This window comes from Pan paniscus, chromosome X (genome assembly GCF_029289425.2).
Source record: "Pan paniscus chromosome X, NHGRI_mPanPan1-v2.0_pri, whole genome shotgun sequence".
Taxonomy (NCBI): domain Eukaryota; kingdom Metazoa; phylum Chordata; class Mammalia; order Primates; family Hominidae; genus Pan; species Pan paniscus.
The window spans coordinates 86,255,379-86,272,868 of NC_073272.2; the positions used below are offsets into that span (position 1 = coordinate 86,255,379).

Consider the following 17,490-nt stretch of genomic DNA (forward strand, 5'->3'; position numbering starts at 1 on the left):
CTCTTGAACCCAGGAGGCGGAGGTTGCAGTGAGCCGAGATTGCACCATTGCACTCCAGCCTGGGCAACAAGAGTGAAACTCAGTCTCAAAAAAAAAAAAAGAAAAGAAAATGAGTCAGCACTTATTTTACAGTGTGAAATAAATGTAGATGCACTGGCCAGAATGTGAAACATAAATAGGGTTTTTTACTCCAAAGCACAACACTGTAATGCAACTTGTTATTTTGTTAGCTGCAGAAAATCCATATGTGTCTGAGCAACCTCAATTCTTTCCTCCTCCAAAGAAATAATTGTACTGAGCAGAATAAGGCAGAGAGAGAGTAGATATCAAAGCAAGTTTTAGAGAAGAAGTGAAAATTTATTAAAAAGTGTTAGAGCAGGAGCGAAAGGAAGTAAACTGCACTTGGAAGAGGGCCAAGCGGGCAACTTGAGAGATTTGAGTGCACTACTTGACCTATTGACTTGGGGTTTTATATGTTGGCATGCTTCCAGGGTCTGTGTCTTATTGTTCCCTTGAGGTGGGCTGTCTGCATAGGTAGTGGCCTGCTAGCACTTGGGAGGGGCCGCATGCGCAGTTTACTGAAGTTGTGAGCATGCTTACTTGAGATGTTTTTTTCCTTATCAGTCGAGTATTCCTATAGGAAGATCATATACCAGTTAAACTCTGCCATTTTGCTTGCCTCTTAGTGTGCATGCTTAAGCTTACTCGCCCAGCTCCTGAGATCTCATTGGGAAGCTGCTTATCACTGGCTTCAGGTGTTTTCTATCTATTGGGAGACTGACTTTCCCTGGTGCTAGCTGCAACCAATTACTATTTTAGAGAGACAGCTTAACAACCACCTGACCACCACTTTATGGTTGCCTGACATTCCTGGTGGGGTGTGGGTCTCTTGCCTGTTCATTTCCACCTAACTACCTACTCTAATTTGAGACCCCCGTGTATGCAATTGAATTTTCTTCTACATGTTGCATGTCTTTTCACAATCATTGGACTGCAATGATATGCAAAACATTATTTGTAATCATACCACTTTCCCACTTTTTCTTCTCCATGATGATTTCTTTTATTTTGACTGATAATAGCCACACTTCAACCTAATGAGGATTTCTCCTTTCCCTTATTGTTACTGAATGGAGATTTTTCTCACACCAATGGCTGAATTGCAGAGTAAAGAGGAAAACAACTGCTCAGAAACTATCAGCCAGGAAACGAAACCTTATTTATATTCACATTACATAGAAGACACATTTAAGTCACTGGAAACTCACATTAAGTTTCTCTTTTTTTTAACCTCCTTGATAAAATGCCAACTTAAATTTAAAGTTGAATGGGGCTCTAAGAATATTTAGAAGTTATTTGTTTGTTTTAAATAGGCTGGCTCTACTCCTAAGGTACATCTAAGTACACTTTCTCCTGATTTGTCCTTACTTATACGGTTAGCTTTCCACTTTTTGAGAATTTCAAGAGGTATTTTTAAAATCCATATGTCTACATCTTAAGAGGTTTTTATTTCCCCCTCAGACAAACCTTTATTCTCAATTTATATTACTCTAGACCATTTTACTATGAATGTAAAAATTGTGTAACTATGATTACTAATTCATGAAATAAGAATAAAAGTTGTGATTTGTTATTACAAATGGTTAAATTGTAGAGGCTTCTTTGTGGTTTCAGTAATGGAAAAGGACAGCAGCTCCCATGAGGTAATTTTATCTTCCTTGTGAAAGAAGGGAATCACCCTTGTCTCTGATGGAATTTTTGTGTGGCTTTCCAGCATCAGGTATTCAATCTTAGGTTAGATCTTTAAAGGATGATTGAATATTTGGATAGTGTTTAGTTTGCATGGCTAACACAAATACATTTACCCTAACTTTTAGGTTGCAACAACCTCTTGAAACCATTAAAACCCAAAAGGTTGCATCTGGTATCAATAATTTTTAAAAAAATTCCAAAAACAATAAATGAAGTCTATTTCAAATGCTCTATACAATTTATAAAACATATCCCTGTCTTTTAATTATTTTCAGTGAAAATGTTCTAAATCATTGTGTTTATTCAAAAGGTGTGAAAAGGAGTCTGCCATCTTTTAAGCCCTAGATAACACGATATAGCTCTACCTTGGTTCTAATAAATGAATTTGAGCAAAGTATAAGATATGGCCATGTGCATAAATAACACTGAAGGGAGATAAGAAGATAAAATGTAGTTAAATACTATACATTTGTGTGTAAATGCATTTTCTGTGTATGGAGATGCTACAGCATAGAGGTAACATTTTTGCATATAAAATATGATGCCAAAAGGACTCATAAAACTACCTTTTTGTCAAGGCAATAGAAATAGATGTCACCTATTTCCCTAATGATGTACATTTTGACAAAGGTGGAGGAATGGAATTAACCAAAGGAAAATTACAATGAATAATTGATTTTCTCGGTTGTAATTCAATTTTAGATAATACTTCAGTACTATGGAAATTATTTTATTTTGCCTAGAAAAATATTTCACATGTGTACTGTGTTTCTTGGTAGAAATGGAGAGAGTAGCTTTACGTTTTATATGCACTTGACTATCATACACATGTATGCACACACACAGAGATTTGTCATTAAAATTGAATTGGACAATCAATTCAATCTGAAAAGATGTCAACTTTGCAAGATAATTGATTTGGTTTCTTTTTGTTTGAATTTACTAAATGTTCTACACCCAAATGATTCAACAATAAGGGTCAATATAGTCGTATGCATAGACACAGCTCAAGTTGTATACAGCTATGGCTAGTCTTTTTTGAAAGTACAGCATTCAGTATTAAATTATATTTGTTGTATGTAATAAAGAACAAGTACACAAGAGATTAGAATCCACAAATTTAAAATTCTTCTAAATATTATAACTTAAATAGAATAGATCCACTTTACATTGTAAATACCATTGACTCTTGAACAATGCAGAAGTTGCGGCAGTAACCACCACCTGCCTCCAGTCAAAAATTCACGTATAACTCTTTGTTTATTTGTTTGTTTTAAGCAACAGTGTCTTGTTCTATTGCCCAGGCTGGAGTACAGTGATGCAATCATATCTCACTGCCACCTCAACCTCCTGGGCTCAAGGAATCTTCCACCTTAGCCTCCCAAGTAGCTGGGACTACTGATGTGTACCACTATGGCTGGATAATTTAAAAAATGTAGAGACAGGGTCTTTCTATGTTACCCAGCCTGGTCTAGAACTCATGGCTAAAAGCGATCCTCTTGCCTCAGCCTCCCAAAGTGCTTGGATTACAGACATGAGCCACCATGACTGGCCACATGTATAACTTTTGACTCTCCAAAAACTTAAAACTACTGATAGCCTGCTGTTGACTGGAAACTTTATTGATAATGTAAATTGTCAATTAACATATATCGTATGTTACATGTATTATATACTGTATTCTTACAATACAGTAAGCTAGAAAAAAGAAAATGTTATTAAGCAAATTATAAGGAACAGAGGATATATTTTCTATTTATTAAATGAAAGTATATAATCATAAAGGTCTTCAACCTTACTGTCTCCATGTTGAGTAGGCTGAGAAGGTGGAAGAGGACTGGTTAGTCTTGCTGTCTCAGGGGTGGCAGTGGTGGAAGAAAATTTGTGTAAGTGGACCTGCACAGTTCATACCCATATTGTTCAAGGGTCAGCTGTAGTATGTTGTTACTAAGGACATAAAACAATTTGGTAATTAACTCTCAGAGAGTAAGAACCTAGTTCACACTAAGCATAGAACACTACTTAAAGAAATGATCTCCAGGAATGCTAGAAGAATCATACGACACTTCTTTTCCACTTACAGAAACCCATTCATTTTGAATTTAGGGAATATTCATTTGATAAGCAGTGAATCAATACCTCAAATCCTCTTCTAATTACTGGCTTTCTGACCACTAGACATGTTTACAATATTGAACAATCCCACTTCAACCACATTCAACAGAATGAATGGTAACCTGTTGTGTGCTCTTTCCTTAAATTAAGAATCATGGGAAGTTTCTAGGAATTCAGTCTAGGAATCCATTTACCTTTAGGCTTTTGTGTTTTAAGCCTTAATATGTGCTCTCTAGGAAGCTCTAGCTTATTTCAAATGTTCACATGACTTTCTGTCATATGTAATTTAGAAAACAGATATTTATTGAATGTCTACTGTGTATAAAGCAAAATGATAGCCTCTGCAGAGGAAAAAGAATAAGTAGGTCATAGTCCCCACTCTCAAATAATTTAAGTCTAACTAGAGATTTAAGACGTTAACATGTGAAGTTTTTTACTTTTATATTAAGTTCAGGGGTACAAGTAAAGGTTTGTTACATAGATAAACTTGTGTTATGGGGGTTTGTTTTACAGATTATTTGATTACTGATAAAGCATATAAATAACATTTGAAGAACGTATTTTAGTAGATAGTATGAGATTCTATATGTGTGGTCAGAAAATTTACACTGCATAGGATTTCAAAGTGAAAAGTTTTTGTACTATGTCTTTGCTTTCTTCAAAAGGGTGGACATCTTTAAGAGGCAGGGAGGAATGATTCTTGTTTAGGCTTCAATATTTTGGCAGGCATGTTACATAATTTTAAAAAGAGGCAGCTAGATAACAGGTGGAGGTTTTATATTTCCTTATTATAACTTTATTCTTTTTGCAAAACAATTGGAAACTGCCAGTAAAATTTATTGATATATAATATTTGTATATTTTATGCAAGATATGTGGTATTTTGTCACAAGCGTAGAATGTGAAATGATCATGTCAGTGTATTTAGGGTATTCATCACCTCTGGCATTTGCCATTTCTATGTGTTGGGAACATTTCAAGTGCTCTCTTCTAGCTATTTTGAAATATATAATATATTATTGTTAACTATAGTCATCCTATCCTGCTATCAAACATTAGAACTTATTCCTTCTATTTCATTATATGATTGTACCCATTAACTAACCTCTTCATCTCCTTCCCCCAACACACATACCTTTCCGAGCCTCTGATAACTATCATTCTACTCTCTACCAACATGAGATGTTTTTTAGCTCCCACATATGGGTGATAGCATATAATATTTGTATTTCAGTACCTAGCTTATTTCACTTAACATAAGGACCTCCTATTCCATCTATGTTGCTGCAAATGACAGGATTTCATTCTATTTTATGGCCAAGTAGTATTCTATTGTGTATATATACCACATTTTCTTTATCCATTCATCCCTTGATGGACACTTTGGTTTATTCCATATCTTTGCTATTGTGAATAATGCTACAAAACCATGAGAGTTCTGATATTCCTTTGATATATTGATTTCTTTTCCTTTAGAAAAATATCCAGTAGTAGGATTCTTGGATCATATGGTAGTTCTATTTTTAGTTTTTCAAGAAATCTCCTTCTGTTTTTCATAGTGACTGTACTAATTTACATTCCTATCAACTTTGTATCAGTTCCCTTTTCTCCACATCTTCTCCAGCATCTGTTATTTTTTTTTCTTTTTAACAATAGCCATTCTAAGATGACATCTCATTGTGGATTTAATTTGAATTTTCCTGATAATTAGTGATGTGGAGCCTTTTTTATCTACCCGTTGGCCATTTGTATGTCTTCTTTTGAGACATGTGTATTCATGTCTTTGCCCACTTTATAATGGGATTATTAGGTTTTTGGTTTTTTGGGTTTTTTTTTGCTATTGAGTTGTTTGAGTTCCTTGTATATTCTGAACATTAGACCCTTGTGGGATGAGTGGTTTTCAAATATTTTCTCCCATTCAATAGGTGTAGTGTGTCTTTATTCTGTGGACTGTTTGCTAGTACATTTTGAAGAAAGGTACTAGTTAATAAAATTGATTATTGAGAAACATATAAGAGAATACACTCTTTGGGATAAAGGAAGGATGTGGGAAGTGCCATTTTACTCTATCTTGAAGGGTAGGGAGAGAATACACACACATCACACACGGTTCCCATTTACAAACATAAATAAAATTTCTGAGTACTTACTAGAAGGCAAAGTGTAATAGCAAGAAAGATCATAAAAACAGAAACAAATATTTCCAAATTTCAATTCCAAAAATTCTGAATTTATCATTAAACTGTTTTTGCTTCTAATTTAAACTCTAATGTTCTCTACTTTGAAGGCTTATTTTTCTACTCTGGCTCATTCAAAACTTACACAAACACGTAAAGCACATTGAGCATGTAACATGTCATTTTTATTTGCCAAATTATAGTCATCAAATGATACCTTGTACAGAAAGAGTAAAACCTATGCTGATGTGAAAATGTATTTCCTGGATTCATTTTGGAAAACATGGTAACATTGCAAGTTGGAAGTCTGATTATTCATTGTCATACTAGCACACAAAGTGTATTGTACTTAAATCTTTTTTAAATTTCAAAAGCAAGACATGTAAAAATCAAAGAAATTTAAAGAATGTGGGCTTTGGTATATAAGAAGACCTATTCTCACTCTTAAAATTATTTAAACAGGTGCTATGGGAAGCCATTGCCTGTATAAGGCTTTTAAGATATTTACAACAAAACATTTCCCTGTGATTAATTTTTCCAAGTACTAAAATACCATGGAGAAATATGTTTACCACCAGTTTTATGGCTCCCTACATGCATTCTCTATAAACCTTGTATCTGCTTGGACACAAACAGTATTGCAAAAAGACACCACGCCATTTGAACAGGGTATACAGCTTTGAAAGCGTATGCCACAGTACTAATGGGAATGTCAGTATTATTATGAGTAATACAGTTTTAAGACCATTCTTTTATTACAGGAGACCTAAGTAATTGTTCTTATTTTACATCTTAATTTTAGTAGGAGTATTTTATATCTGTGGGGATACTACCACTATTGTGTTATAGTTTTTGGCCTCGGTGCTGATACGGGATATAACATTTGTGAAGTCTAAGCACGGAAAAACATAAAGGTAAAGTTTTCCTTTACAACATGTATTATTCCATTGAAAAGCAAATAAGAAATAATTACCTGGGACCTGAAAATGCAACCCCTATATGCTTCAAAGGTTTGGGTTGACAATGTTTAAAAAGCTACAAGGTATCAATAGTAGAATTTTGCTAACCAGTGAGTCAATTTTCTAGGCAAATGGGGGAAGAAAACACATGTTGTAAGTATCCAGATGGGAAAGTATCTTCTGGAAACTTGTAGCAGTGGCAATAAAGCAATACACATCAGTGTTCAAACTTGAATACATATTGTATTGCTTTTCACCCTCATAATTTTTTAAAATATGCCAACTGTCAGAGACAGTGGTAGGTAAGGTTAGATGGTTACATGGATTATTAGTAAAGTCTCCTGAGAAATTGGGATGTTGATGGTGGTTGAGAATCATAGGCTGACTATGATGCACTTCACCATCTGTTAATATAGGTATTTTAACTGGAGATAAGATCAAATATCTTGTCATTAGCCAAGAAGAGGAAGTAATTTCAATGCCATGTTAAAAATACAGTATTTAGCCATTCACACTGGAAAAATGCCTAATGGGAAATGAATAATGCAGGAGAGGTGACAATGGACAGAAAGGCAGTGAGCAAAGTGATCTTCCCTAGTGACCAAATAGAATTAAGGAAGTTAAAATCTCTAAGTGAAGTGAGTAGATATAGCTGTTCAGGTGATGGAAGCATGTTCTTTTTTTTTTTTTTTTTGAGACAGAATCTTCGCTCTGTCGCCCAGGCTGGAGTGCAGTGGCGCTATCTCTGCTCACTGCAAGTTCCGTCTCCTGGGTTCATGCCATTCTTCCGCCTCAGCCTCCCGAGTAACTGGGACTACAGGCACGTGCCACCACGCCCGGCCGATTTTTTGTATTTTTAGTAGAAACGGGGTTTCACCATGTTAGCCAGGATGGTGTCGATCTCCTGACCTCATGATCCACCTGCCTTGGCCTCCCAAAGTGCTGGGATTACAGGCGTTAGCCACCGCACCCGGCCGCCTGTTCCTTAAGGTTATCCAAAGCAAACATGAAGGCAGATTCAGAACAAATGCAGAAATGGCTAACATATGATACTGCGTCTGAAATTTATTCCTTCCAGTGGGTTCTTGGTCTCGCTGACTTCAAGAATGAAGCCACGGACCCTCGCAGTGAGTGTTACAGTTTGTAAAGATGGTGTGTCCAGAGTTTGTTCCTTCAGATGTTCAGATGTGTCTGGAGTTTCTTCCTTCTGGTGGGTTCATGGTCTCACTGACTTCAGGAGTGAAGCTGCAGACCTTCGCAGGGAGTGTTACAACTCTTAAAGGTGGCGCGTCTGGAGTTGTTTGTTCCTCCCCATGGGTTCGTGGTCTCGCTGACTTCAGGAGTGAAGCCACAGACCTTTTCAGTGAGTGTTACAGCTCGTAAAGGTAGTGCGGACCCAAAGAGTGAGCAGCAGCAAGATTTATTGTGAAGAGCGAAAGAACAAAGCTTCCACAGCGTGGAGGGGGACCTGAGCAGGTTGCCGCTGCTGGCTTGGGTGGCTAGCTTTTATTCCCTTATTTGGCCCTGCTCACATCCTGCTGATGGGTCCATTTTACAGAGTGCTGATTGGTCCATTTTACAGATTGCTGATTGGTCCGTTTTTACAGAGTGCTGCTTGGTACGTTTACAAACCTTTAGCTAGACACAGAGCGCTGACTGGTGCATTTTTACAGAGTGCTGATTGGTGCGTTTACAAACCTTTAGCTAGACACAGAGCGCTGATTGGTGCATTTTTACAGAGTGCTGACTGGTGCATTTACAAACCTTTAGCTAGACACAGAGCGCTCGTTGGTGTGTTTACAATCCTTTAGCTAGACAGAAAAGTTCTCCAAGTCCCCACTCAACCCAGGAAGTCCAGCTGGCTTCACCTCTCAATACTAAACTGAAAATAACTTCATGGGACTCAAATGTTATAATGTTGATTTTTAAAGCACTTTATCCAAATAAATGACTCAAAAAATATACCAATTTCATAGAATTGGAATTTAGGGCAGAAATTTTGGGTGTTTTAAGTCTGATTACAAGATATTAGTATTGAAAGACCTTACATATTAATTTTCTCTTTATTTTCCTTTCTTCATGTTGCAGAATTTCTCTGGTTATTGAGTTCACAATATTTACACATTCATAAAAACAGAAAATGTGAAACATCTGCATTTAATACTAATCGTTGAATTTTGTAGGGCTTCATGTGAAGTATATCTTAAAAATAGTGTTTCCCCTAAAGAAGTATCATTGGCTCTGAGTACAATAGTCACACCTTATTTGCAGGGGATATGTTCCAAAACCTCTGGTAGATGCCTACAACAGTGAAGAGTACTGAACCCCATACATATTGTTTTTTTTTTCTATACATACATACATGTGTTAAAGTTTAATTTATAAATAAGGCATAGTAATAAATTGACAACAATAACTGATGGAAATATAGAACAACTATAACAATATACTGTGTAAACGTTATGTGAATGTGGTCTCTCTTTCTCTCAAAACATTTTATTGTACTGTACTCCCCTGTTGTCTGATTGCCATTTACTAGGAGTAACAGAAATCTTTGGAAAATGAAATCACAGATAAGGGGCAACTACTGTGTGTATAAGGATAGAATCCAATTGGGAAAGATAAGAGGAGAAAATGATAGTGACTAAAATGTCACTGGAAGTTGAGAACTGACTATGTTTCTCTTTACATTTCAAGCTTTGACAGATGTTAAAGATGTTTAATAAATATTTATTTTACATACATAAGTATATATATAATATATATTTATATTTGCAGGCTACTAAAAGCATCACACTCTTACTGTCTGCATAAACCCAGCCTCAGCATAGACATAGTTTTATATTCAGTAAACGCTTAAGATTCTTCTTTCAAACTAAAGCACTTATGATAGAAAAATGAGAAAAAAATTCTCAAGTACTAGGGCTATTAGCAAAAGTGAAATATGTCTGTAGTGTCTTCACTTCAACATTTGCCATTCCATATGGATCCGTAAATATTTGTAACAATAGTAAGTAAAGGAATTTTAGCATTAATAAAATAAGGTCGAATTTGCCAGGAAAAATTAAGATAGATTTTTCATATTTTCTTTTTTTCATTTAAGTATTTATTGAACAAAAGCAGAATAAATGAACTAAGGGCTGTTTTAACCTGTAGATATAAAACAGCAACTTCAAATATTCAGAAAGGTGTCACACAGAGAATGAAAGACTTGTTTAGTATTTCTGCAAAGGGCAGAACTTGACCCAAAGGATAAATACAAGCAATCAGTAGGCCATTGGATAGTTGTACAAAGTGTATCACATATCTTAATTGCTTCTTTCTCCATATAATGCGTTCCACACGTAACTTTTCCCATCTTATAAAAGGAAATAATACAACTTAATACTTCTCATGAATGTCTTAAAGAAGTCACATTTTCATGGCAAGCCCTCCACTGCCAGCAATAGATGTACTCATAGTATTGGAAAACATCTAAAGTTAACAAACTGGTTTAGTATAAAAATGGTTTATTTGTTCCTCAGACATATTTCTGCATTTTACATTAGTGGATCTCAGAAGTTGGGGAGAAAAGAGAGCGTAGTCTCCAAAGAGGGTGAATCATAATCTCTAGCAATACAGATACTGCCCTCAAACTCCAAATGAATCATTTCCACTATCCAACAATGGTACAGATGAGAGTGTGGTATGTGCTGGGGCATCTGCACAGACAAAAGACAGTTGACAACCACTGTTCTACAAGAAACAGGAAATCTTATTTCACAAGTCACTAAAAAACAAACTAACTGCTGTAGTAATGAGAGGCTCCATCCAGACTGTTAAATATTACAAAGTGAGAACTGTTTTAACAACTACTCAGCATAATGTTTAAGAACAAAATGTACATAAAACATTGTACTTTATATGTATATTTTATCACATAGTAAGAAATGCTGAGGTGCTTCATCTATGCAACAAATTGAAAATAAAAACTTTACATTTCTATATTTGTCAATATACAGGATTCTGAAGGTGGATCTTAAACTCAGGATGATAAATCAGTTATCAAGGAAAGCCACATAACCCGTCAGTCTGGATAACTGCTATTCACTGGGGATGGGTGAACTGGAATTGGCTCTGGCAAGGGAATAAACTTGTTAAAAGAAACATCCAGGGCCCTTGCAATTGGCTTTCTGGGCATAACCATTCTTATGGTTGGGTCAGCTTGCCATTCTTGTTTTAATATACCTTTCACAGCCTCTTCTACAGGATATCCAAAAAAGGCTTCAAAATCATCAACGATTATTGAGATATACACTTGAGAGGGCAGGGCAAAGGCTCATCTCCTTGTTGTATCTCTAAGTGCTTCCATAATTGACTGGAACATCTTAGGCTACTGGTAAGCATTGAGGGTTGTATACATCCCAAAGAAATCTCTATGCCAGAATTTTTTTCCTACTGAGCAAATTCTCCCAAGTTCAGAATTTGCAGATTTTATAGCAGGTGGTATTCTTTCCCAAAGATATCTTGGATTATTCATGTCGCTATGGAGCAAATAAAAAGCTAGAAGCTGACCATACACTGGGGGTGCAGCAGTTCCTCCAAGAGCCTGGAACTCTTGGTTCTCGCACTGATCCAACAACTTTTTGAAACTGAAGACACTTTCCTTCATCATTGCCACTGGCATCTTCCCAGCCTGTCTTGCGGCCACCCCTTCCCAACAGCCAGACCCCAAACTGTCCCCCTTTTCCTATATTCTTAGTAGAAAGTACACTTATCTTAAACTTGCAAGTCTGCATGGGAATAAATATACAACTTAAATTAAATTTGAGGGGAAAATGCGACTCGGTGGCTGGCAAGATGGCCAAATAGGAACAGCTCCTGTCTGCAGCTCCAAGGGAGATCAATGCAGAAGGCAAGTGATTTCTGCATTTCCAACTGAGGCACCTGGCTCATCTCGTTCGGACTGGTTGGACAGTGGGTGCTGCCCATGGAGGGAGAGCTGAAGCAGGATGGGTCGTCAATTCAGACTACTCAGGTAGTTTGAAGACTTCAGGCTCAAACTACTTTAGAGCTAATCTGAGAGAGTTCACTTACAGAATTACAAGTTTATTCTTTTGCCTGGTTGTTAGGAAGACAAAATACAATGCTATAATACCTTTATTAATTCTTGACACATTAAGTAAATTCTTCACTCAGTTTACCAGAGTAAATTTTTTTAAAGAATTTATTGGGTAAATCCTGGAATCAATGTATATTCAGTGCACTTCTTTTTCTTGAACATTCCAGATCTAGAAGGCTAGCATAGCTTCAGATGTAGCTCATCTTTTTGAGGGCCAACTATATGCTCAGTACCATGCTAAGTGTTTTGCATTTGAGTTTTTCCCTTTAAACTTCCCACAAACACTCTGAGGTAGATCTTTATATTCTACAAATAGGGTCACTGTGTAACATCCCAACACACAGAGACATTCAGTAATGTTTATTGTGCTATAAGAAGAAGGCAGACTCATAGGAAATAAGTTAAAATCAGAAAGGGACGTATCAGATGATTAACCTTTGTATAATCATTTACGTTCAACTGCATGATACATTTTTGAAAGATTTCTAATTAATTGAAAAATTTTTTGAAAAAATTCCTCTTTGTCTAATAGGTATTAGAGAAAATCACCACCACACTCTTCAATTTATACCACTTTGATTTATGCCACAATACAATGCACAACTAGGAACTCAAAAGTGTTTCTGATAAAAGTCATTAAGTAAGGTGAGAATATTGAAATAGAAGAAAGTAAAGTTGAATCAGTCCCCACAAACTAGAAATGAAGATGGGGAAGAGGCAGCATTAAAACACAAAACAAAATGGCACATTCATGTGTTCTAGTGCTGGCATTTACACATCCTTGCCTCTTTGGATATATATTATGAATTATTTTATTATTATTTTTATCAGAAAAAGAGTGTCCATAAGATGGTATGAATTTTCATAGCAATAGACAGCATCTAAAACTAGGATTGTGCTTTTGGTAAAGGTTGTTAAATTAAGCATTACTAATAGATACAAACTTCTTTGATAAAACTTAAGAAATTTTCAGGTGAGAAGCAACAGCTTTTTTTTGTTTGTATGTTTGTTTCTTTGTTTGTTTGTTTTTTGAGATGGAGTCTCACTCTCTTTCCCATCCTGGAGTGCTGTGGTGTGATATCGGCACACTGCAACCTTCGCCTTCTGGGTTCAAGCGATTCTCCTGCCTCAGCCTCCCGAGTAGCTGGGATTACAGGCACCTGCCACTGTGCCTGGCTAATTTTTGTATTTTTAGTAGAAATGGGATTTCGCCATGTTGGCCAGGCTGGTCTTGAACTCCTGACCTCAAGTGATCTGCCCACCTCAGCCTCCCAAAGTGCTGGGATTACAGGCATGAGCCACTGTGCCCGGCGCAACAGTTTTTATTATCTTAATGTCTATGTTACACAGGACAAGAAAAAAAATGTGAAAATTGCAGTGCTTTGCCTTGTTAATTAAATATATATTTTTAATAAAATTCAGCTTTCTAAAATAAAAATATTAGGGTCATTTTGAGTTAGCTAAGTTTATAACAGTATTGAAATTATGGTATCAAACTCATCTATTAGGAAAACCCTTAATTTTTTGTATAAAACACGTGATGGCTCAGTGCATCAATTTTTTTTTTAATTTTTTGAAGAGGTGGAGTCCCACTACATTGCCCAAGCTGGAGTGCAGTGGCTATTTGTAGGCATGATCATAGTGCGTTGCAGCCTCAAACTCCTGGGCTCAAGTGATCCTTCTACCTCAGCATCCTGAATAGCTGGAACTACAGATTCATGCCACTGTACCAAGCCCATTGCCTCCATATTTTAGCTAAGACTGAAATATCAGTATATATTCTCAGTGATTGTGGGTATGTGCACATACGTGCATGTGCGTGAACAAGAGAAGGAGATGACTAATGAAAACAGAACTGTCTATCATTAGTACTGTGGTAACATGAAAATGTGAATATGCGTAGATTACAAACAGGTATAATTGCACAGTTATTAGTGAGCATATTGATAAAAATGTCAAATCTGTGTAATTAAGGGCATGTTCCTCATGAAAGAGTTTATAGGAGGTGACAAACTGTGAATTCTGTGTTATACAGACTGTTTTCCCAAGTTTTCCGTGATAGTGTCATTCTGATTTTGAATTATCTTTAATTTTTAATCTTAATCCTCTAAAATATCTTCTTTATACCTTTCTTGGATACAAGTAAATTTATAATCCATAGAATTCATTCTTGGAAAAATATTTTCCTTTTATTTGTATAGGCTTATGTTTTTTACTATTTTGTTTCCTGAATCTATGTTACAAATTGGCCCATTATGCATGTTTTTCTGCAGTGTAAATTGATTTTCACAACCTCTATATCTAGAAAACCAACTGGTTGATATATGTCTTTAATTTTATTCGATTTCTTGAAGCTTTGGCAATACATCCTTAAAATTAGGTATCATTTTTGAAACGATTTTTTGAAATGTGAAAAATAACTAGTTAAAAAATATATTGTGATAGGAAGCAATATTAAAATCTTGTAAATGTAGCAAAAATTAACCTTTATATAGCCCGGTGGTTTTTTGAATTGTCATTCCCACACCAGCAACTTTAGCATCAATTGGGCACTTATTAGAAATTCGAATTGCCAGGCTCTACTCTATACCTACTGAGTAAGAAACTCTGGAAGCAAGGAATGTGTATTTAAAAGACTTTCAGTGCATTCTTATGCATGGTAAAGTTTGAGAACTATGCTCTAAAGTGCTGGATGAATAACCTGCTTCCTTCTACCTTCCATTGACTCTTTCTACTCAGTCAGATAAGTTAACTAATCAAATATGAAAGCAGTGATTTTTAAATTTGGCACCTGAATTGCCAGGTCAGAACAGTAAATTTCCCTTCCTGATCTGTGCCAGATTAAGAAGAGAAGTTTCTTTCTTGGTTGAAAAAAAAAAAAAAAAAAAAAAAAAGACTGGATGTCTCCTGGCAGGGAAGCAAAATGAGAAATCTGCTTTGCAGCCTCTTCAGCCAGCCAGATGCCTGAGCCCCCAGTAAGACTAAAAGCAAACCTATATTAGAATCCTGGGGAATATGGGCAACATGGCTGACTTGACACGTCAGGTTGAAAGCTGCCACTGAGGGACCACGATGGTTGGCATACTCAGATTTCAGAGGGAAGGCACAAAGCCATTTTACAAATGAGCCGGAGTGACAAAACATTATCACCTGGAAGGGTCATCTAATTTATGGAAATGGGTGCCCTCCTCCTCCATCTATCCCAAACACATCTCTTTAAAACAGCAGCTTTCTTTCTACCTTACCCCATTCCCAATCCTGCCACTTGTTTGCCAATTTATGATGCAAACTGTTATAATGTTACTTGGCACTCATAAAATGTTATTTTTTTGTGCAGCCTTTTACACAGAGGTAGCCAGGCTGGTTTTCTGGAGAAGGGACTTGTACATGCCTTTGGTGCTTTTTGTTTGTTTGTATCAGAAGTTCTTGTTTTTCTTTGCAGATTTTAGATCAACTTCTAGTCTGTTTCTGGAACCTCAGCAGTTTTGTATTTCTAGGCTCTATAAAATATAGAGTTACTCCAAAAAATCAGTCAGGTCTGCTTTATCTCTGATATAACAATAGATCATCTCAGAGATTTTGGGAAACTATGTGTGTGGGAGAGAAAGGTTTATGCTTTAAATTTTTTTGCTCAGAGGACTATGCTATGTAGACAAGTTCAATAAATTTACACTAGACATTCTGTGACAACTATACAAGCTATTTTTCGAAATTGTAAAATTTCAGTTTGTCACAATATTTGTAGATTATAGTAATCATTTATTTTATTGGAGAGACTAAGAGTTGACCAGAAACTCTTTACCTCCATCCCCTTTCTTCCTTCATTCTACCACATATTTGTAAATAAATAAATACATAAATTATATATTCATGTACAATCTTGTCTTTTTGAATAAAAAAGAAATAGTGGAATCAATCTGATGATTTGAAATCTTACAGGGCTTTAAGGTTACCAGTCTACATATCAAATATCATTGCATATGTTATAGATAGACACATGATGGTGACTATTCTAGATACTGAGGAGACAACAGTGAGCAAATAAAAATCAGAAAAAAGCCACTACCCTCAAAAAGATTCAATTGTACTGGAATAAAATATTTAATAAAATAAATATATTATATTGTATATTAAATGGGGCTTAATTTTACAGAACAAAATAAATTGTCTCAATGAGGTAGAAATAGGGGTGCAGGTTGCAGTGTTAAATGGGATGGTCAGTATAGGTTTCACAAAGAAGATACCAATTGAGCAAATTATACAGGTGGCAATCTCAAGTGAAATGCATAAACACTCTAAAACACACCTTGTAAAGCATTTTGATAGTTCTAAATTTTTATTTGACTTTTTTTCTTATTAAGCTTATTACATTCTCTACAGTTTGAATATCGCTTATCTGGAATGCTTCAGACCAGACATGTTTCCATTATTGGTCCATTCTTGCATTGCTATAACAAAACACCAGAAACTGAGTAATTTATAAAGCAAAGAGGTTTAATTGGATAATGGTTCTTCAGGCTGTACAGGAAATATGATACTGGCATCTGCTCAGCTTCTGAAGTGGCCTCAGGAAACTTTCAATCATGGCAGAAGGCAAAGGAGAAGCAAGCCTGTCTTGGCACACATGTTTAAATAACCAGATCTCATGAGAACTGACTCACTCACTATCATGAGAACCGCACCAGGAGATGGTGCTAGACCGTTCATGAGAACTTTCCCCCAGTGATCCAATCACCTCCCACCAGGCTGCATCTCCAACACTGGGGATGACAGTTTGACATGAAATGTAGGTAAGGACACAGATCCAAACCATATCATTCTGCCCTGACCCCTCCCAAATCACATGCCCTTCTCACATTTCAAAATACAATCATGCCTTCCCAACAGTACCCCAAAGTCTTAACTAATTCCATCATTAACTCAAAAGTTTGCAGTCCAAAGTCTTATCTGAGACAAGGCTAGTCCCTTCTGCCTATGACCCTGTAAAACAAAAACAAGTTAGTTACTTCCAAAAAACAATGAGGGTATAGGCATTGGGTAAATACTCCCATTCTGAAAGGGAGAAATTGTCCAGAAGAAATGGGCTACAGGCCCCATGCAAGTCTGAAACCTAGCAGCGCAGTCATTAAATCTTAAAGCTCCAAAAGAGTATCCTTTGACTTCATGTCTCACATCCAGGGCATACTAGTACAATAGGCTCCCAAGGCCTTGGGCAGATCTGCCCCTGTGGCTTTGCAGGGTTCAACCTCCACGGTTACTCTCAAGGGCTAGTGTTGATTGCCTGTGGCTTTTCTAGGTTCATAGCGCAGGCTGTTGGTGAATCCATAAGTCTGGGTTCTGGAGGATGGTGGCCCCCTGTCACAGCTCCACTACTAGGCAGTGCCCC

General features: G+C 36.3%; 1 protein-coding gene and 1 pseudogene across 2 annotated transcripts in view; one reads left to right on the forward strand and one right to left on the reverse strand.

Moving 5' to 3' along the window:
• Nucleotides 1-17,490, forward strand: part of DACH2 (dachshund family transcription factor 2) — a 673,465-nt gene that overhangs the window by 628,367 nt on the left and 27,608 nt on the right. The gene's annotated exons all lie outside the window — the stretch shown is intronic.
• On the reverse strand, nt 11,041-11,669 carry LOC100973339 (COP9 signalosome complex subunit 8-like; annotated as a pseudogene).